The 22,636-nt window shown below is 42.8% G+C and overlaps 1 pseudogene; it reads right to left on the bottom strand.

Annotated features, from left to right (window-relative positions):
- Positions 1-12,696: 12,696 nt before the first annotated feature.
- Positions 12,697-13,574, bottom strand: LOC119872025 (annotated as a pseudogene).
- Positions 13,575-22,636: the final 9,062 nt, after the last annotated feature.

The following is a 22,636-nucleotide window of genomic DNA, read 5'->3' as shown; positions in this document are numbered from 1 at the left end:
CGTTGGGCTCCCGGTGCATGGAACCTGCTTCTCCTTCTGCCTATGTCTCTGCCTCTCTCTCTCTCTCTCTCTCTCTCTGTGTGACTATCATAAATAAATAAAAAAATTTAAAAAAAAGGAATTAGTGTTATGTTTAGGTTTAGGGTTAACGTTAGGTTGGAGTTAACAGTATGGATGGTTAGGTTTAGGGTTAGGAGTTAGAGTTAGGGTCACGTTTAGGGTTAGGATTTATGGTTATGGTTATGTTATGGGTTAGGGTTAGGTTTATCATTATGTTATAGTCTTAGGGTTAGGGTTAGGATTAAGGTTATGGTAAGGTCAGCTGTAGGATAATGTATTGCTTAAGTTTAGAGTTAGAAGTTAGGTTGAATGCTAGGGTTAGGTTTAGTTTTAAGAGATAGTGTTAGGGTTACTATTAGGGTTATGGTATGGTTAAGGTAATGTTTAGGGGTAAGTTTAGGGTTAGGTTAGACTTAGAATTAGGGATAGGGTTGGGGGTTAGTGTTAGGTTTAGCGTTAGGTTTAAGTTTATGGCTAGGTTTAGTTTGGGGCTAGGTTAGGGCTGGATTAGTGTTTTAGGGTTAGGTTTAGGGCTAGGGTTAGGATTAGGGGATAAGGTTAGGGTTAGGGTTATGTGTTAGGTTTAGAGTTAGTGCTAGGGTTATGGTTAGGTTTAGGGGTTAGGGTTGCTGTTAGGGTTAATGTTGGGGTTAACTTTGGGTTAGGGTTAGGGTTAGATTTAGGGTTCAGTTTTTGGTTATGGTTATGGGTTAGAGTTAGGGTTAGCGTTATGGTTATGGGTTAGTTTTAGGTTAGGGTTACCTTTACATTTAGGTTAGGGTTATCTTAAGCTTAGGGGTTAGATTTAGTGTCAAGGTTTGGTTTAGGGTTAGTCTTTAGGGTTTAGATTTAGAGTTATGGTTAAGGTAGGGGATAGGATTAGGGTTAAGGTTACAAATTAGTATTAGGGTTAGGTTTAGTGTTAGGGTTAGAGTTAGGGGTTAGGTCTGTGTTATGGGTTAGTGTTATGGTTATGGTTAAGGTTAAGTTTAGGGTTAGGGTTTGGTTTAGGTAGGATTAAGGTTAGGTTGATGTTTAGACGTTAAGGTTAGGGTATAGTTAGGGTTTAGAGTTAAGAGTATGGTTCAGTTTAGGGCTTAGGGTTAGGGTTCAGGTTAATTTAGTATTAGGGTTTTGGGTTAGTGTTAGGTTTAGGTCTAGAGTTAGGGTTAAGGTTAGGGATGTGTTAGTGGTTATGGTTAGAGTTAGAATTAGGGTTAGGTTTAGGGTTATGGGTTATGGTTATAGATTAGGGTTATGTTTAGGGTTAGGTTTAAGTTTAGGGTTTAGTAGAGTGTTAACTGTTAGGTTTAGGATTAGGGTTAATTTAGTCTTAGGGGTTAGGTTTAAGGGTAGGTTTAGGTTTAGTATTAGGGTTAGGATTATGATTAAGCCTGGCCTAGGGTTTACATTTCTAACCCACCCCTACCCCTAACCTACCCTTACCCTACCTGTACCAACTCTATCCCAAGCTCTACACCTACACCTACCCATACCCTACTCCTACCACTACCCCAACTCCTAACCCTATCCCTACTCCTAAATCCCATCCTACCGCTATCCCTACCCATGGAGCCTGCTTCTCCCTCTGCCTATGTCTCTGCCTCTCTCTGTGTGTGTTATAAATAAATAAATAAATAAATAAATAAATAAATAAATAAATAAAATCTTTAAAAAATAAATCCTTTATCTGAGAGGCTGCTTGAAGGCTGTATTCAAGAGATGGTTGTTACTCTCAGTGTACTCAGAGTTTAGTACACTGCATTTCCATGTGCCTCCACTGCTACTTATGAGATAGGTGCTAACTCCCTTATATTAGCAGCTAGTTGAAAGCTGCTTTCAAGGAACGCTGGTTCCTCAGAGCTAACATAACCCTGGTCCTACCCCTACCATTCCTACCATTCTCCTAATCCTACCATGACTCAGTCCCCTACTCCTACTCATAACCCTCACCCTATTCTAACAGAAACCCCTACTGCTTCCCCTACTCCTAATCCTAACTCTACCCCTACATGTACCCCAAACCCTAACCCTACTACTACCCCCAACCCTACCACTACTCCTTCCCCTAATCCTAACACTAACCTACACTAACCTTACCCCTACCTCAATTTCTAACCCTACACCTACCACTTCTCCTACCCTACACCTAACACCAACCCTACCACTAACCTTCTACTACTCCTAACCCTAAACCTATTTCTAACCCTACTCCTACACCTACTCTTACTCCTAACCCTAACCCAAACATGAACCCTAACCTAACCTCACACCTACACCTACACATATACCTAACGCTAACCCTAACCCAATCCCTAACGTTACATCTATTCATACACCAAATCCTACCCCTACCACTCTATAACCCCATTCCTACCCCTACCTTTACCACTAACTCTCCCCCTGCTCCTACTCCAACCCATATGCCTACTCCTAAATCTAATCGTAAACCCACTCCTACTTCTAATCCTACCCTACCTCTAAACTGGCCTCTACCCCTAACTCTCCCCAACCCTAACACTAACTCTAAACCTACCCAACCCCTACAACAACACCTACCCCTAACCTAAGCCCTAACCCTACACCTAACCCTAGCCTTATCCCTATCAGTAATCATAACCCTAAACCTTCCCCTAACCCTAACCCCTCTCTACCCATATCCTTAACCCTACCCTACCTCTATCCCCAAAACTACCCTGACCCCATCCCTATACCCATCCCTACCCCTATTTCTACACCTACACCTACAACTCCTAAACCTACCCTACCCCTACTCCTAATCCTACCCCTACCCCTAATCCTACCCCAACCCGTACCACTACACCTAATCCTACCCCTAATCTACCCTTACCTCTACCTGTATCCCTACCCCTAACTCTACTCCTACACTTACCCATACCTTCCTACCAATACCCCTACTTCTAACCCTATACCTCCCCCTAAATCTAATCCTACCCTTACACCTAAATATAAACCTACCCTATCCCATCCCTAGATCTAACCCTACCTCTAAACCTACCTCTATCCCCTACCCTTACCCTGAACCCTACTCCTAACATTCTTCCAAAACCTACTCCTACCCCTAGCCCTATACTTTCCCTTACCCATACCAATAACCCTACCACTATACCTAACCCTAAATCTAACCTACTCATAAGTTTATCCCTACACCTGCCCCAACCTGTAATCCCACCCTTACCTTTAATGCTAACCATAATGATACCCCTACACCTACCCCTACCCCTACTGCTATCCTTACCCATACCCCTACATCTACCCCTACTGCTAATGATACTCCTACCATATGCCTACCTTACCCCTATCCCTACTCATAACCTTACACCTACCCTTACCCTAACCCAACACCTACTCCTACCCTTAACCCTACCTCTAATCCTACTCCTATGAGTACCCCTACCACTACACCTTACTCTAACCTTAATCCTACACCAACCCAACTCCTACTACTACTTGTATCTACACTCTACTCCTACCCCTAACCATATCCTATCCCCACCCCTACCCCTAAACCTACTCCCACACCTACCCCTATACCTATACTAACCATAACCCTACCCATACCCTACCCCTACCCCTACTCATATCCCAACCCCTAAGACTACTCCTAGAACTACCCCTAACCCTACCTTAACCCTAACCTACTCCTACCTGTAATCTACTCCTACACTTAACCCCTAACCCTAACTCTACCATTTCCTCTGACCCTACACCTTCCCCTAACCCTACCCCTAAAATACCCTACCTGTACAGCGCATTTCCATTGTGCCTCCACACCTATTGCTGAGACACATTCTAACATCCTAATGTGAGAATCTAGTTAAAAGCAGCATTAAAGGAACACTTGTTTCTCAGAATTAAGGACAATGCATTACCAATTGTGCCCCCACAACTACTTTGCAGTAAGTTCTAACTCCCTTATGATAGGGGCTCATTGAAAGCTGCATTCAAGGAACACTTGTTTCTCAGAGATACCCATAAACCTACTCCTACCCCTGCCCTTACCTCTAACTACTTCTAACCCTACCCCGTACCCCTAAACTAACCCTACTTCAACACCAACCCCTACCGCTACTCTTACCCTTAATCTTAACACTAACCCTACCCCTACCTCTAACCCTAACCCTAACCCTATTCCTACCCCTACTCCTATCCTACACCTAACCCCAACCCTACCCCTACCCCTTCTACTACTCCTACTCCTACATTGCCCCTAAGCTATTTCTTTATTTTTTTAAGATTTATTTATTTATTCATGAGAGATACAGTGAGAGAGGCAGAGACATAGGCAGAGGGAGAAGCAGGCTCCATGCAGGGAGCCTGATGCAGGACTCAATCTAGGATCCCAGGATTATGCCCTGGGCCGAAGGCAGACACTCAACTGCTGAGCCAACCAGGCTTCCCTCCCTAAGCTATTTCTAACCCTACCCCTAGCCCTACACCTAACCCTACTCTAACACAAACCCTAACCATACCCCTACACTTACCTACTCCTACCCCTACACGTATGCCTATGCTACCCCTACCCCTACCCTATATCTATCCATATCCCTAACTCTACCCATACCCATACCTATACCCATACCCATAACCCTATTCCTACCCTATCCATACCGCCAACCCTACCATTACTCCAACCCATACACCTATCCCTAAAAGAACCCGAACCCTAAATACTACCCCTACGCATAAACCCACCCCTTCTATACCCCTAAACATACTCTACCCCTAACCCTACCATGACCCCTACCTCTACTCCTGCCCCTAACCTACTCCTACCCCTACCCCATCCCTAGTCCTATCCCTACCTGTACAGTGCATTGCGCTGTGCCTCTACAACTTCCATTGAGATAAGTTCTATCCCTTATGTGAGAGGGTAGTTGAAAGCTGCATTCAAGGAATGCTTGTTTCTCAGGTTTATGTACAGCGCCTTTCCATTGTGTCTCCACACATACTTTTGATATAGGTTCTAACTCCCATATGATAAAGGCTAGTTGAGAGCTGCATTTGAGAAAAGCTTTTTTTTTCACAGTTAAGTGCAGTGCATATCCATTGTGCCTCTACACCCACTGTTGAGATAGCTTCTAACTCCCTTATGATAGGGACTAGTTGAAAGTTGTATTCAAGGAATGCTTGTTTCTCAGGTTTATGTACAGGACATTTCCATTGTACCTCCACAGCTTCTTTTGAGATAGGATTTAACTCCCTTAGATGAGAGGATAATTGAGAGTTACATTCAAGGAAACCTTGATTCTCAGAGCTACCCATAACCCTACACCTACCCCTACCCTCACCCCATCCCTAAACCTACCCCTAAACCTACCGCTACACCTACTCTTAACCCTAAACTCACCCCTACACCTATCCCTAACCCTAATCCTACCCCAACACCAACTGCTTCCCCTACTCCTAATCCTACCCCTACCTCTACCCCTACACCTACTCCTACCCCCTACCCCTACCCTATACCTAACCCCAATCTACCCTTACCCCTACCCCTAAACCTATTTCTAACCCTACCCCTACTCCTAATCCTACACTTACCCCTAAATCTAATCCTACCCCTATCTCTACCCCTACACCCTAATATAAAATTACCCTACCCCTAAAACAAAATAAAACAAACTACCCTACTCCTATATCTAACCCTACCGCTAAACCTACCTCTACCCCTACCCTGAACCCTACTCCTAATGTTAATCCCAAAACCTGCTCCTGCCCCTACCCCCACCCCACCCTTTCCCCTACCCATTCCAGTAACCCTACTACTACACCTACTGCTAACCATACACCTACCCCTACCTATACCCCACCCCATACCTAACCCTAAATCTAACCTAATCATACCTTTATCCCTACTCCTACACCTACCCCAACTTGTAACCATACCTCACCTTTAACCCTAACCCTACCCCTACCCCTATCCCTACCCATATCCCTACTTCTAACCCTACCCCGACCCTTACCCCTATATGTATCCCTACCCTTACCCCTACCCATAAACATACCCCTAATGATACTCCTACAACTACCCTTACCCTACTCCTACACCTAATCCTAACATAACTCCTACCTCTATATTTCTACCCTAACCCCTTTCCCTACCTCTAACTCTAATCCTAACCCTACCCTTACCTGTAACCTTACACCTACCCCTACCACTAACCCTACCCCTACTCCTACCCTTAACCCTACCTTTAACCCTAATTCTATCAGTACCCCATACCAACACCTTATTCTAATATAACTCTACACCTATCCAACCCCTACCACTACTCCTACCCCTAACCATACTCCTACACCTAAACCTAACTGTAACCCTAACCCTACTCCTACACCTACCCCTACACCTATCCTAATCATAACCCTACCCATACCCTACCCCTACCCCTACTCGTATACCAACCACTAACATAACCCCTATACACCAACCCCTAACCCTACTCTAACACTAAGCTTAATACTACCCCTACACATAACCCTACCCCTATCTACACCCCTAAACATACCCTACCCCTACACTGACCCCTACCCCTGCCCCAAACTACTCCTACCCCATCCCTACCCCTACCTGTACAGTGCATTTCCATTGTGCCTCCACAACTTCCATCAAGATAGGTTCTATCCCTTATGTGAGAGGGTAGTTGAAAGCTGCATTCAAGGAATGCTTGTTTCTCAGGTTTATGTACAGCGCCTTTCCATTGTGTCTCCACACATACTTTTGATATAGGTTCTAACTCCCATATGATAAAGGCTAGTTGAGAGCTGCATTTGAGAAAAGCTTTTTTTTTCACAGTTAAGTGCAGTGCATATCCATTGTGCCTCTACACCCACTGTTGAGATAGCTTCTAACTCCCTTATGATAGGGACTAGTTGAAAGTTGTATTCAAGGAATGCTTGTTTCTCAGGTTTATGTACAGGACATTTCCATTGTACCTCCACAGCTTCTTTTGAGATAGGATTTAACTCCCTAGATGAGAGGATAATTGAGAGTTACATTCAAGGAAACCTTGATTCTCAGAGCTACCCATAACCCTACACCTACCCCTACTCTCACCCCATCCCTAAACCTACCCTTAAACCTACCGCTACACCTACTCCTAACCCTAAACCCACTCTTATACCTAATCTCTAGCTCTCATCCCACCCTAATACCTACTGCTACCCCTATTCCTAATCCTAGCTCTACATCTACACCTAATGCTACCCCTATGCCTAACCCTACCCATACCCCTGCCTCTAACCCTACTCCTACTCCTACTCTGAACCCACCCTACTCTTACAGCTTCTCCTACTCTCACACCTACCCCTACCCCTACCCTACCCTAAGCATACCCCTACCCTCAACCCTACCGCTTCCCTACCTGTACCCCTACCACTATCTACCTACTCCTACTCCTACTGCTAATGCTACCCCTAAACCTATTCCCACCCCATCCTTACTCTTACCCCTAGCCATATACCTTCCTCTAACCCTACACCTAATTCTAACCCTTTCCTGCCCATATCCCTAACCATAAGCTTATCCCCAATCCTAAACCTACTAATACCCTTACACCTACTCCTATCCTTAACCTTTCCCCTAACTGTAGTGCTACCCCTAACCCTACACCTACACCTAACCCTACCATAACCCCACCCCAAACCCTACTTCCACCCCTACCACTACCTTACCCCTAACCCTAACCTTAACCCTACACCTACTGTTACCCCTCCCCAACCCTACCCCAACCCCTACACCTAATCCTAACCTTACTCCTACACTACCACAACCCTTATCTCTACCTCTACAACTAATCCTAACCATAACCCTACCCCTACCTCAAACCCTACTCCTACCCCTACACCTAAACCTACTCCTAAATCTTACCCTACCACTACTGCTAGACTGCCCTCTATACCTCCACCTCCCCCTATCCCTACCCCTATCCCTACCCCTATCCCTATCCCTACACCTACACCTAACTGTATTGCTACACTACTCCTATCACTAATGCTACACCTACACACATTCGACCCCTTCAAGTACCCCACCTACCCCTAACCCTTCAAATACCACTCCCCTATTCCTACCCAACCCCTACACCTACCCATACCCCTACCTTTACACCTAACCCTACTCCTACCACTATGCCTACCACTTTCAGTACCCCTAACCCTACTCCTACACCTACCCTTACCTCTACTCCTAGCCCTAGCCCTACCCCGACCCCTACCACACCCACTGTACTCCTACCCTACCACTACCCCAAATCTAACCCCTATCCTTATCCTTACCTCTACCCTTAATCCTAACCCTAGCACAACTCCTACCACTACCCCAAACCTAACACTAACACTAACTCTACCATACCCATAAGCCTACCCCTTCCCAACCCCATATCCCTACCCCTAACCCATAACAATACCTATATCCCTACCCCTAACCCAATCCCTAACACTACCTCTACCCTACCACAATCCCTACCAATCCCCGATCCCTACTCCTAGCCCTACTCCTACCTCTACACATAACCCTCTTCCTCATACCCCTACACTTAACCTTAATCCTACTGCTACCCTTCCCCTAACACTACCCCTATTCTAAACCTACCCCAACACTACCCCTAAAACTACCCCTACCCCTAACCCTAACTTACCCTTGACTCTACCCCAACCATATTCCTACCTGTATACTTCCCCATACACCTAATCCTAACCAAAACCCTACTGTACCCTACCCCTACTCTTATTCATATCCCAACCCCTAAACCTACCCTAACTCTAAACCTACTCCTACCCCTAAAATTACTCCTATCCCTAATCATACACCTACATCTTATCATAACCATAACTTCACACTTACATACCTCTACCCCTGATTGTATCTCAACAGTTAACACTACCCCTAAACCTACCCTAACCCTAACTTACTCCTACCCGTGATCTACTGCTACATCTACCACTACCCCTACCCCTACCCTTTCCTCAAAGTCTACACCTACCCCTAACCCTACCTCTAACCATACCACTACTCCTAAAACTACTCCTACCCCTAACCCTACATGTACAGTGCATTTCCATTGTGCCCCACACCTACTATTGAGATAAGTTCTAACTCCATTATGATAGGGGCTCATTGAAAGCTGCATTCAAGGAACGGTTGTTCTCAGAGTTACCCATAACCCTACTCCTATTCTTACCTTTACCCCTAACTCTATACCTAAACCTACCCCTACCCCTACTCTTTCCCCTAACTCTACATCTAACTCTAACCCTACTCCAACACCAACCCCTACCATTACTCCTACCCATAATCCTAACACTAACCCTACCTCTAACTCTAACCTAACCCTACTCCTACCCCTAATCTTACCCTACACCTAACACCAAGCCTACCTCAACCCATATACTACCCCTATCCCTACCTCTAAACCTATTTCTAACCCTACCCCTAGCCCTACTCCAAACCCTAACCCTAACAAGAACCCTAACCCTAACCCTATGCCTACCCCATCCCTACATAATCACCTAACACTACCACTACCACTACCCTTACATCTTACCAATGTGAACAACAGTGAGATAGTGCTACACACCTACTAGAAATGCTAAAGTAAAAAAAATAAGGATATCAGCGTCTGGAGGGTGGCATATGACAGGAATGCTCCTTCATGCTGAGGATGTATGTACGGTTGCTTTGGAAGACAGTTTAGCAGTTTTTTTCAAGGCTAAATAAATCTCACCTTAGGGTCCAACAGTCACACTTCAATATTTACACAACTGCTTTGAAAAAACTATTTCTACACAAAAACTAGCATGCAATTATGCACGGCAACTCTATTCATTATAGCTAAAACTTAAATAGATCAGGATGCCTTTCAACAGATGAATCCATAAGTAAACTGTGGTACATCCAAGTGAAGGGTGCCAGGAAGGCACCACCAGCCTGCAAGAAGAGTGCACATGGAGATTGCTGGGCCCATGCACACAGTCCTGTATAAATCCACATGTGTCTATTGAGTGCCCTCACGGGTCAGGGCTGTGCTGGCACCTGGAGCTACCAGGCAAAATGGGGCCAGCAGCACTCTTCCCAGGTGAGAGAGTGGAAATAATATGACCTCTGACATCCTCCACAACCCTTGACTAGGGTTGGTTTGGATATGAAACAGTCAGTGACCAGGGAGACATTTCACTCTTCTATTAGAGCCCAGGACCAAAGGGCAGGAAACCAATGCTTCAGCTCAATCCTGGACTTGTATGTGACCCTGGGCAAATCCTGTCCACCTTGGGGGCCCAGGGAGATGGAGGAGAGAAGAGGGTCAGTTATGTTTAAACTTAACCCTGACCCTGACCCCAAACCTCTAACCCCAGACCCTGACCCTAAGCCCAAACCTGAATCTATACCTTATTTCCCAACCACATGCTGGAACCATCTGATCTATACTATTCTACTATATCATAAGCTGAGCATGTAGCCCTTTGTCATAAGGTGTAATTGTGACAAGCTGTCTTATTTTCTCTGCCTGTAGGAGATACCTTGTTCTTGGCTAGGGTAAGGTTAGGACGGGAGGACGGGATGTTAACGCAGGCGGGGTGGAGCGCGGGAGGTGGCGGGTCGGAGGAGGGAGGAGAGGAGGCAGGTAGGGGGGAGGAGAGGGAAGGGCGGACGGCGAGCGCGGCGAGGGCGGGACGGTGGCGAGCGGCGAGGGATGGGAGGGGAGGGGGGAGGACGGGGGGAGCGGCAGGGGGGAGGGGGAGGGGAGGGAGGGAGGGAGGGGAGGGAGGGAGGGAGGCAGGGACGGGAGGGAGGAGGCGAGGGAGGGAGGGGATGGGAGGGGAGGGACGAGGGGGAGGTGAGGGAGGGAGATGGAGGGCGAGGGAGGGAGGAGGGAGGGAGGCGAGGTGAGGGAGGTAGGAGGGAAGCGAAGGAATGGAAGGGAGGGAGGAGGAGGGAGGGAGGGGAGGGAGGGAGGGAGGGAGGGAGCGGAGGGAGGAGGGAGGAGGGAGGGAGGCGGGAGGGAGGGGAGGGAGGGAGGAGGGGGGAGGGAGGTGAGGGAGGGGGGGAAGCGGCGAAGGAGGAGGGTAGTGAGGGGAGGGGAGAGGCGGGAGGGAGGAGGAGGGAGGGAGGGGAAGGAAGGAGAGGACGGAGTGCCGTGCAGGGTAGGCCGGACGACGAGGAGTTCGTGGATGAATTCGTGTAGGTGTTCAGGAGGTAGGGAGTGATGTGCGGAGGTCGTTCTCTGTTTCTTCTGTCTTTTAGTCTTCTGTTTATTCTTTTCGTTTCTTCTCTTCTTTCTTGTTTTTCTTTCTTTTATTTCTTTCTTTCTTTTCTTTCTTCTTCTTTTCTTTCTTTTTCTTTCTTCTTTTCTTCTTTCTTTCTTTTGATTTTAATTACTTATTTGACCGAAAGAGAGAACACAAGTAGGCAGACTAGCAGGCAGAGGGAGAGGGAGAAGCAGGCCCTCCACTGAGCAGAGAGCTCAACGGGGGGCTCTATCCCAAGACCCTGAATTCATGGCCTGAACTGAAGGCAGACACTTAATAAATTGAGCCACTCAGGCAGCCCTGCCCCCTTCTTTCGATCTTCAGTTCAAACCTCAAGTCACCTATATATTCAATAGTTCTCAGGGCAATAATCTTCAGAGTATTTTGAAATCTTGTTCCTTCTTTATCTTAAACGTAGGTAAAAAGTTATTGCAAATTTAAACACATTTCTGAATTTATGTGCAAAGTAATACTGTTTAAAAATTAATATGACATATTTCTGACATAAAAAAGTATAGAGCACAATTTAATAAACACACACTTTTCATTACCTTGCTTAGGGCTAGGATTACCTTATACCAAAAAGTACCCACTACCCTTTTAGGGGTTTATTGATTTCTTTAATTGTGTGATAATATTTCTGATGTTACAAAACATTCTACATTATGTATGTGCTATTATTTTATAAAATTTTAAAACTTATATACGTGGCATCATTTTCTAAACCATACATTTAATCTCTAAAATGTTTTGTAAATTGGGGCACCTGGGTGGCTCAGTGGTGGAACATCTGCCTTCAGCTCAGGGCATGACCCCAGGTCCTGGGATCGAGTCCCACATCAGGCTCCCTGGAGGGAGCCTGCTTCTTCCTCTGCCTATGTCTCTGTCTCTTTGTGTCTCTCAAAAATAAATAAATAAATCCTTTAAAAATAAAAAAATATAAAATGTTTTGTAAATTGACAATAAATTATAGCTCTTTGGATTGTTAACTCAGTTCAATGGGGACAATAAATGTAACTTATGTCATTGATAAGCATGTTACTTTATATTCATACAAATGACTCCTGTGTTGCAGAAGAATGCTAAGGAGTGTTCCTATGATCAATGAATTTTCTTTAAGAAGAGAAAAATCTTTTTCTTTTTCCATTAAATTTATTGTGGAAATTTTATTTTCGGGGATCCCTGGGTGGCGCAGCGGTTTGGCGCCTGCCTTTGGCCCAGGGCGTGATCCTGGAGACCTGGGATCGAATCCCACATCGGGCTCCCGGTGCATGGAGCATGCTTCTCCCTCTGCCTGTGTCTCTGCCTCTCTCTCTCTCTATCTCTGTGACTATCATAAATAAATAAGTTGAAAAAAATTAAAAATATTTTAAAAATTTTATTTTCATTTTTATTTAGAAAGAAAGAGCAGATGGTCAGGTAACATGATGAAAAAAAAAGTTAAAACTTCTCCAGTTGCTGCTTTTTCTTACTTGCATAAAATAAATAAATAGTAATAAAGGTATTGGTCCAGTAAAAGAAAACAAAGCAGCTCATCAGTATGAGAATAACATGAGTAGCTTTGTTCTCAGCAGAGTGTGATGAAAACTGGATGGTACTGCGAACATTCTGAGCTGCATTGTGGTGTCTGTAAAGGATATTTACCATGTAGATACTACTACAGGTCATCAGGGAGAGAAAGGACAAATCTTGAATGAATACTGCACTTAGAAATATTGATGATATCTGACCATCATATGCATTGTTTTTACAATAAGCAATCTGATACTCAAGTCTATCATCGGTGGTATTCCTGTTGGCCACAGTTCATAAAATGATCATAGAATAGATGGCCATGTTGATCATCCAGAAGAAAAGTAAAGCGGGTTGAGTGATTGGAGAGATTTTGTATTTGAGTCAGGCCCATTTATGACTACTTGGAGTAATAGTCATTGTCTGAAGTGTACTCTGGAGGGCAGTTGTACACAGATAAGTACTCCGGGTAACCCTCTAATATACAGCACTGTTTTACATCCAGTATTACCCATCTCCAGCCTAATTCCAAAAGATATATTTGGAATCCCTCCGAATATGAGCATCAGGGCACTAGCCAAAGTTACATGGGTAAGAATCACATCTACAGGCTTCTTCTTATGAAGAAGAATTAAGAAGTTGTACATATATAAGGTAAATGACAAAGAATTCCCCATGAAACTGATACAAGTTTGAAAGATAAAGAAGATCCCAAAAATTATGTCACTGGAAATCATTGTCTTTCAGTCTCTCTTAGATCATCAAACCAAATCCAATACATCCTATAGACAAATAATTTGATTATGAATGTAAATATTAAAAGTAATTGAGACTGAGGGGTAAATGATCAAGTTTCAGGGAGTCTTCCTGCAGAATCAGCAGCTATACAGCTATACCAGACCAATGGATCATTGAGATTCTTAAAGAACAGAACTGTCAAGGAACAGAATTCAATGTTTATGAAGAAAGAGAATATCACATTTTCTGTGGCAATTAATAAAAGTAAATTTTGTTTAAAATGAAGGCAGGGAGCCAAAGCGAAGAGCTCTAACACCTTACCATTCTAAATCAGTTGCAGACCCAACAGGAAAAGAAGTCACAACTTGATGCCACTTTAGCTACTCCTTTACTATCCCAGCAGGAGGAAGGGTAGTCTCCTCTGCCTAGGCAACAACAGCCTAGTGATGAGAGACTATCTGGCCAATTTTGAAGACTATTCTTATATATTATGAGACACGTTTATTTCAAAAATTTAATTCTTAATCTATATATTTTAATATTCCTGTTTCTACGCACATTGAATGCCAGTAGCATCTGTGCAATGATATTCTTCCCAAAAGCTTACTGTATTACATAGCTCATTTTTACAGATTGTATTATTGTAGCATATATAAACACGTTGCACAGATTCTGCTAAACAAAACCTATTTAACACTAGCTATGTTTTGCTAAGTTTGTTATAAGGTTGACTAATTTCAGAAACATTATGGTATATATGGTCAAATGCAAAATACCAAAACCCACAGCCAAGTTATAGATTACTTCCATCATATTCTAAATCTCTTACCTCCAGCAAGTGGACCCTGTGATCTGCTAAAACTGGAAAACTTGTAATTACCATAATCTCACTCCATATTCAGTTCACTTACACTGACTGACATGTGTCTTATACTGCCTACCTATGTGTCTCAGGACTCTCTTATCCCTCCATTTGAGTATTTCCTGAAATCACAGGTCAAGACTGGAGGTGCCACAGACAGACCAAGAGGTAAGAGGAGGCTTATTACCTACATAATGAGGTTCTGGGGAGATCAGGACAAGCCTATGGAGATGATCCAAACATGGCTAGGGAATGAATAAATATAAGGGAAACTGACCAGATTTCTTTTGTTATGGCTACAAGTGTGGCTGGGGGAATGGGAATAGCTTATACATGCCAGCAGAGGGTTGCATGCTTTGAATCTCCTACTGGTGCCAAAGGAGGGAGAATTTGGGATTTCTTATTGCTTTGCCCAGAGTTGAGGCACAGGGAGAAGAATGAGGAGGGAAGCCTAAAAACTGACAGCGAACATTTTAAAAAAACAGAGTCAGATTTATTATTACAACTATTCACCCATTAGAATAGCTACAATTTTACAAATGACAACACCGACTGTTGGCAAGGATGCAGAAAACTTACCATTTGTATACATACAGTTGTAATGTAAAGTCTTACAATCACTCCTGGAAAAGAGTTTCTTCAAAAAATATTTTGCATACAATTATCACATAATTCAGTAGTAGCACTCCTGGGAATTTATCCCAAAGAAATGAAAAATTATTTTCACATAAAAAATATGCTACTGTATATTTTTTGCTACTGTAGATAGGATTATCTACAATAGCCAAATTATGGAAACAGCCCAGTGCCCATCACCTGCTGAATGCATAAGGAAGAAGTGGTATACATTGTAATAGTGGACCTATAAACATGTCCATATGTATGTATATTTATAATATTTTTTTTGTGCCAAAGGGACTTTCATGCCCTCAGAAATATGCAAATATGTGATAATTTAAACTCTTTCTTTTTTTAGTCAGATAGTTTAAATTATATTTTTTCTTAAATGTGTTCTTGTCTAATGGTTCATGTACATCTCTGGGGAACACCGAAATTTAAGGTGGCACTTGTGACTTTTATCCCATGATATTACTCCTATGATAATGTGGCAAAAGGTAAATTATTCAGCTAGGCTCAATCCAAACACAGAAGACTTTTAATTGCATAGAGTTTTCTCCAGGTGGTCATAGAAGGCAAATGTCAGTGGGATTTAAATTGCAAGAAGGACTCAATGCACTGCTATGAAGATGGAAGGGCCATGCAGAAAGAATGTGGGTGGCAAGAATGTTGATAGTATCTATGAGCAGAACGTGCTCCCATCTGACAGCAAAGGAAACAACCGGAGACCTATGGCCACAAGGAACTGGATTCTGCCAACATTCTGAATGAGCTTGGAAGTGCCTTCTTCCCTAATCCTCTAGCTAAAAGCCTACTCAGGCTGACACTCTGATTGGAAACTTGTTAGACACTAGGCAGGATTCTGTTGAGCTCACTTGGACTTCTCATCTACAGAACTGTGAGCTAATAAATGAGTATTGTTGAAATCTGCTATGTTTTGGTAATACACCAAGATTTGTTTAGAAAAAAAAAAAGGAGATATACATGAATTACTCCCCCATAAAAAAGAACAAAATCTTACCATTTGCAAAGATATGGATGGAGCTAGAGTATCATGCTAAGTGAAATAAGTCAATCAGAGAAAGACAAATACCATACGATTTCACTCATATGTAGAATTTAAGAAACAAAACAAATGAGCAAAGAGAAAAAGAAGAGAGAGAGAGAGGCAAACCAAGACAAAGACTCTTCGCTATAGAGAACAAACTGATAATTACCAGAGGGGAAGTTGGTGGGAGGACAGGTGAAATAAGTGATGGGGATTACAGAGGGCACTTGTTGTGATGAGCATGGGATGTTGCATGGAATTGTTGAATCACTACATTATACTCCTGAATCTGATATTACATTGTATGTTACCTAACTGGAATTTAAATTAAAACTCTAGCAAAAACTAGACAACAAAAATAGAGGCATCTATTACATGAATACAGACACAAAACTCTCAAGCTAAATAGTAGCAAAATGAATCCAGCAATATATAATAAAGTGAGGGAAACCATAATGATGAAGTTGGGTTCACTCCTGAAAAACATGAAAAGGTGTTCAATGTCATTATTCATTAGGGAAATGCAAATAAATAAAAGCCATGATGAGATATGACTCCACACTCACTAGGAGTATCATAATCAGAAAGAAGGAAGATAATGACAAGTATGTGGAGAAGTTGGAACTCTCAAATATTGCTGGTGGAAATATAAAGTGGTCAGCCGCTGTGGAAAGGAATTTAGTGGTTCCTCCATAAGTTAAACATATTATTACTATATGATCCAGCAGTTGTACTCCTAGGCATATACTTGAGTAGAAATAAGTGCTCAAACAAAGACTTGTATAGAAACAAATATAGCATATCCAGTTGCAATAGCTGCAAGGTGGAAACAACCTACATGCCCAACAATAGAAGAATGGATAAGCATTCATGTGATGGAATATTATTCAGCTATAAAAAGGAATGAAGTGCTGATACACACTTCAACATAGGCAAGCTTTGCAAGCATTATACAAAACAAAAGAAACCAAACAAAAAGTGTCCATATTGTAGGATTCTATTTACATGAAATATAAGTGTATATAAATATAAATGCCCAGAATAGGTAAACCCACAGTGATGAAGAGCAGAGGAGTGGTTGTCAGAGGCTGGGAATGGGGAGGGAATAAGGAAGAACTGTCTACATGGCATGAGGTTTTCTTTGGAATAATGACAATGTTCCAAAACTAGATAGTGGTGATGGTCACCTGATACTGTGAATGTACATAATACCACTGAATTGTGGACCTTAAAATGGTCAAAAGGTAAATTTTATGTTATGTTTATCTTAACACAGTAAAAAATATGAAGAAAAAACAGAATTTAGCTCAAAGTTGAGATATATATTGAGAATATTTCACTGCTTCTAATCACAAAGAATAGAATTATATATTTAATGTGATTTATTTTTTTAAAGATTTATTTATTTATTCATGAAAGACACAGAGTGAGAGACAGAGGCAGACACATAGGCAGAGGGAGAAGCAGACTCCACGCAGGGAGCCCGATGCGGGACTCGATCCTGGATCCTGAGATCCCAGGATCACGACCTGAACCAAAGACAGGTGCCCAACCGCTGAGTCACCCAGGCGTCCCTATTTAATATGATTTAAAAAAAATAACTCTTATCCTAGAAATTAAATACCAATGAAAATATTACTTAGGGTAAAGGTACACTGAAGATATTTTCAGAGACATATGCTAAAACATATGCTAAAACATAAACACACACACCAAAGCTACTGTAGTTAATATAAAAAGAAATTCTAAAGAATATTTTTCAGGCAGAAGAAGTTACCCCTGAAGGACCAATGTCCTAAGTTGAATTCCTTCACCAACCTACAGTGCAGTCACCAAAACCCTCCACAAGGAAACTGCAGAACCAGAGAACATCATGGTGAACTCTATTAAACAGTCAAAGTAAAGTAATTTCACACTTACATTTTGACAAATAGTGAAAATTGCAAGCATTCCACAACTATTACACTAGTAAAACTTGAAAACCAAGAAAGGAAAATACTAAGACATATCAATATCATTCATGAAAATGTAATCCTGAACAAAATCACTTAATCCAACAGAATACAAAATGGTAGTTTACATGTATGAGTTAGGTTTACCCCAAGAAAACAAAATTCCTTACTGTTAAAAAGAAGTTAGTCAACTAAGCTTTGACAAAGCAGGAAAGAATATCCAATGGAAAAAAGATAGTCTCTTCAATAAATGGTGTTGGGAAAATTGGACAGCCACGTGCAGAAGAATGAAACCAGACCATTTTCTTACACCATTTTCTTACACCTTTCTTACACAAGGATAAACTCAAAATGGATAAAAGACCTAAAGATGAGACAGGAACCCATCAAAATCCTAGAGGAGAACACAGGAAGCAACCTTTTTGACCTCAGCCACAACAACTTCTTGCAAGACACGTCTCTAAAGGCAAGGGAAACAAGCAAAACTGAGCTATTGGGACTTCATCAAGATAAAAAAACCTCTGCACAGCAAAGGAAACAGTCAACAAAACTAAAAGGCAACCTACAGAATGGAAGAAGATATTTGTAAATGACATCAGATAAAGGGCTGGTATCCAAGATCTATAAAGAACTTATCAAACTCAACACCCAAAAAACAAAATCCAATCAATAATGAGCCAAAGATATGAACAGACATTTTTCCAAAGAAGACCTACAAATGGCCAATAGACACATGAAAAAAAGCTCCACGTCACTTATCATCAGGGAAATACAAATCAAAACCACAATGAAATACTACCTCAGACCAGTGAGAATGTCTAAAATTAACAGACAGGAAACAACAAATGGCGAGGATGTGGAGAAAGGGGAACCCTCTTACATGGTGGGTGAGAATGCAGGTTGGTACAGCCACTCTGGAAAACAGTGTGGAGGTGCCTCAAGAAGTTAAAGTCGTAGAGCTATGACCCAGAAATCACATTGCTGGGAATTTACCCCAAAGATACTGATATAGTGAAAGGATGGGACACCTGCACCCCAATGTTCATAGCAGCATCATCCACAATAGCCAAACTGTGGAAGGAGCCATGATGTCCTTCGACAGATGAATGGATAAAGATGTGAGATTTTATATATATATATATATATATATATATATATATATATATATATAATCTCACACATATATATATCACACACACACACATATATAATGGAATATTGGTCATATATATAATGGAATATTAGTCAGCTATCAAAAAGAATGAAATCTTGCCATTTGCAATGACATGGGTAGAACTAGAGAGTATTATGCTAAGTGAAATAAGTCAGAGAAAGACAAATACCATATGGTTTCACTCATATGTGGAATTAAAGAAACAAAATAAATGGAACATCAGTGAAGGGAAGGAAAAATAAAGATGAAAACAGAGACAGATGAAAAAGACACTCTTAATCATAGTAAACAAACTGAGGGTCACTGGAGGGGAGGGGAGTGGAGGGAAGGAGTAACTGGGTGATGTACATGAAGGAGAGTACATGATGTAATGAGCACGGGTGTTATATCCAACTAATGAATCACTGAGTTCTACCTCTGAAACTAATACACAATATGTTAATTGGATTTAAATTAAATTAAAATTTTTTTAAAAAGCACATTTCCTTCTGGGCTCTCTATTCTGCTCCATCAGCTTATGCTAGAACCACACTGTTGTGGGTTTGGTTTTTAAAAGTAGGCTCCATGCCTCATCCACAGTCCAGCACTGGGCTCAAACTAATGACCCTGAGATCAAGACCTGAGGGGAGTTCAAGAGTCAGATACTTAACTGACTGAGCCAGCCAGGTGCCCTAGACCCACACAATTTTAAATCTATAGCTCTGTAACATAGTTTGAAATAGGAAAGTGCTGCGTCCAACTCTGTTCTTCAATACTGTTTTTGCTGTCCAGGGTCATTTGTGGGGGGCGTATGAATGTTAGGATTGTTTTTTTCTATTTCTAAAAGCTGCCATCATGATTTTGATAGGAATTACATTGAAACTGAGGGTTGCTTCAGGTACAATGGGCATTTTAACAATATGAAGTCTCCCACCCCATGAGTCCAGGATGTTTTCCCAATGTCTTCTAGTTTTCAGTGAACACATCTTTCACTTCCATGGTTCAGTCTAATTATTTTGTTCTTTTTGATGCTACTGAGAATGGAGTCATTTTCTTAATTTCCTTTCTGGTAGTTCATTGTTGGTACACAGAAAGGCTACTGATCTTTGTATGTTGATTTTGTGTCCTGCAACTTTACTGAATTCATTAGTATCTAACAGTTTTTGTTGAAATCTCTAGGGTTTCCTATTTATAGTACCCTGTCTTCTGCAAATAGGGTCAGTTTGACTTCCCCCGTACAGATGTGGGTACTTTTTCTTTCTCTTGTCTGTTTACTAAGGTGAGGACTTCCAGTGCTAAGAGGGGACTTCCTTGTCTTATTCTTGCTCTTAGGGGAGACAATTTCAAGTTTTCACCATTGAGTATGATGTTAGCTGTGGGCCTTCATAAATGACCTTTATTCTGTTGATGTATGCTTCCTCAAAACCCACTATGCTTTTTTTTCCCCCACTATGCTTTTTATGTTGTATTTTCTCAAGTGCTTTTTCTGCAACTATTGAGATTATGGTATGGTTTTTGTCCTTTCTCTTAATGTGATGGATCATGTTGATTGCCAGAGGGGAAGTGAGTGGAAGATGGGAAAAATAGATGAAGAATGTTAAGAGCTATAAGTGTCTGGTTCTAAAATAAATAAGTCACAGGAATTTAAAAAGTACAGCCTAGGGAATAGAGTCAGTATTATTGTAATAACTTTGTACGGGGACAGATGGTGACTACACTTCTCATGGGGAGAGCTGAGTAATGTACAGAATTGCCGAATCAGTAAGTTGTAGCCATGAAAATAATGTAATATTATGTGTCAACTATACCTCAATAAATATTAAAGAACAGCGGTCTCTGATAGAAATCACAGTGGGTCCATGAAAGGCATTTACACAGCCATTACAAATATGAAGGCACCTCTGCAGAGATGATAAAGATTTCTCAAATGTTTTATTTTATTTTTTCTCAAATGTTTTAAATGTTAATTTGTGAGATTTATTTGAGAGAGCGTGAGGTGTTAGCAGGGGTGAGAGGCAGAGGGAGAGGGAGAATCTGAAGCAGACTCCTCATCCACCACAACCTCGAGATCATGAACTGAGCCAAAATCAAGAATCAATGTTTAGCCGACTGAACCACCCAGGAACCCCTTAAATGTTCTTATGCGCAAAACCCATGCTGTGAACCCTTGGGGGCCAGAGAACATTAGTGACACCCAGTCAACCTAGAAGGGCGGGAGGCCTGGAGGGCCTGAGGATGGGAGCTAAGGATGTGGGAGGATGCCAGCATCCCCTTCCCACCCTCCGTGATGACAGGACCCTCCCCGGGACGTTTGGCCTTCAGGATGAAGGGTTAAGTCCTGACTGGACCCGCCAACCTACAGGGATGATCCGGGACCCCATTGTGGGTATAACTGTGGTGCCCCACGGTTCCACTACTGCCTGATGCTTACTCTGTGTCTGCAGACAGTTACTCATGCTCCATACCTGGGCTCTGCTGCAATTGAACTGTCCCAGTCTCCCCAATACCTCAGTCTATAAACAGTAGGTGCTCACACAATGACATGTCACAAGTGGGTAGGAGCTGCTCTCTGCTCCCCTTGTGAGACTGTGGGGCCTGTGGGCTCCGGGTGGAGGCACTGGCCTCCCAGGCTGGGGTGAAGGACACCCCGACCCCCATGTGAAGACCATGAGGCAGTCAATGGGATAAGGGCTGCCACCCTGCTGCCCCAGTCCAGGGAAGGAGGCTGAGGTTAGAGCCCTGGCAGCTCACCTAGGACCTCTGCTCCTGTGTAAGCCCTGTGCAGTGCAGGGGAGACCCAAGCCATGACCTTTCCAGCCCATCCTAGATCCATGGATCCCGACACATGATGACCCCTCCCCTCAGCCCTGTGGTCTGGGGTGGACGGTCAGGGCTCTCTGGGACCTCCTGGCCAATGAGCAGGCTTGCTCTTCATGAACTGGAACATGGAGTCCTTTGTGCTCTGCACAGACCCTTCCTCAGGCCATTCACAAGTCATTGCATTCAGGGTGGGTAGTTTTGTCACACCCTTGCTTGCGTAAGTTTTTAATTTTGATGAAGTCCAGTTCATTGCTTTTTCCCTTTGGTCACTGTGCTTGTGGAATCTAAGAGAAACCTTCAATACCATCCTTCCCAAGCCCATAGGAAGACTTACTGGCTGGCCCATCCACCACCATCTCGGTGCTGATCCTGTGCTGGGAGATGTCACCCCAAGCATCAGGTCAACAGTTACCCAGAGCCTCCTGGGCCCCTCGTGTGCTCCTGATAATGGGTTGGGAGAGCTCCGTCATCTCAGCATGACGGTGTGTTCTGGGACAGTGGCTGGGAAGGTGGACTGCAGGTGGGCAAGCTACAGAGAGTGAGTACTGGTGTGTGATCCACCAGCCCAGCAGGTCCCCCTTAGAGCATAGGGTTGTCTTCATGCTCTG

This window comes from Canis lupus, chromosome 5 (assembly GCF_011100685.1).
Source record: "Canis lupus familiaris isolate Mischka breed German Shepherd chromosome 5, alternate assembly UU_Cfam_GSD_1.0, whole genome shotgun sequence".
In the NCBI taxonomy this organism is placed as follows: Eukaryota; Metazoa; Chordata; class Mammalia; order Carnivora; family Canidae; genus Canis; species Canis lupus.
This window is presented reverse-complemented; position numbering and strand designations above follow the sequence as displayed.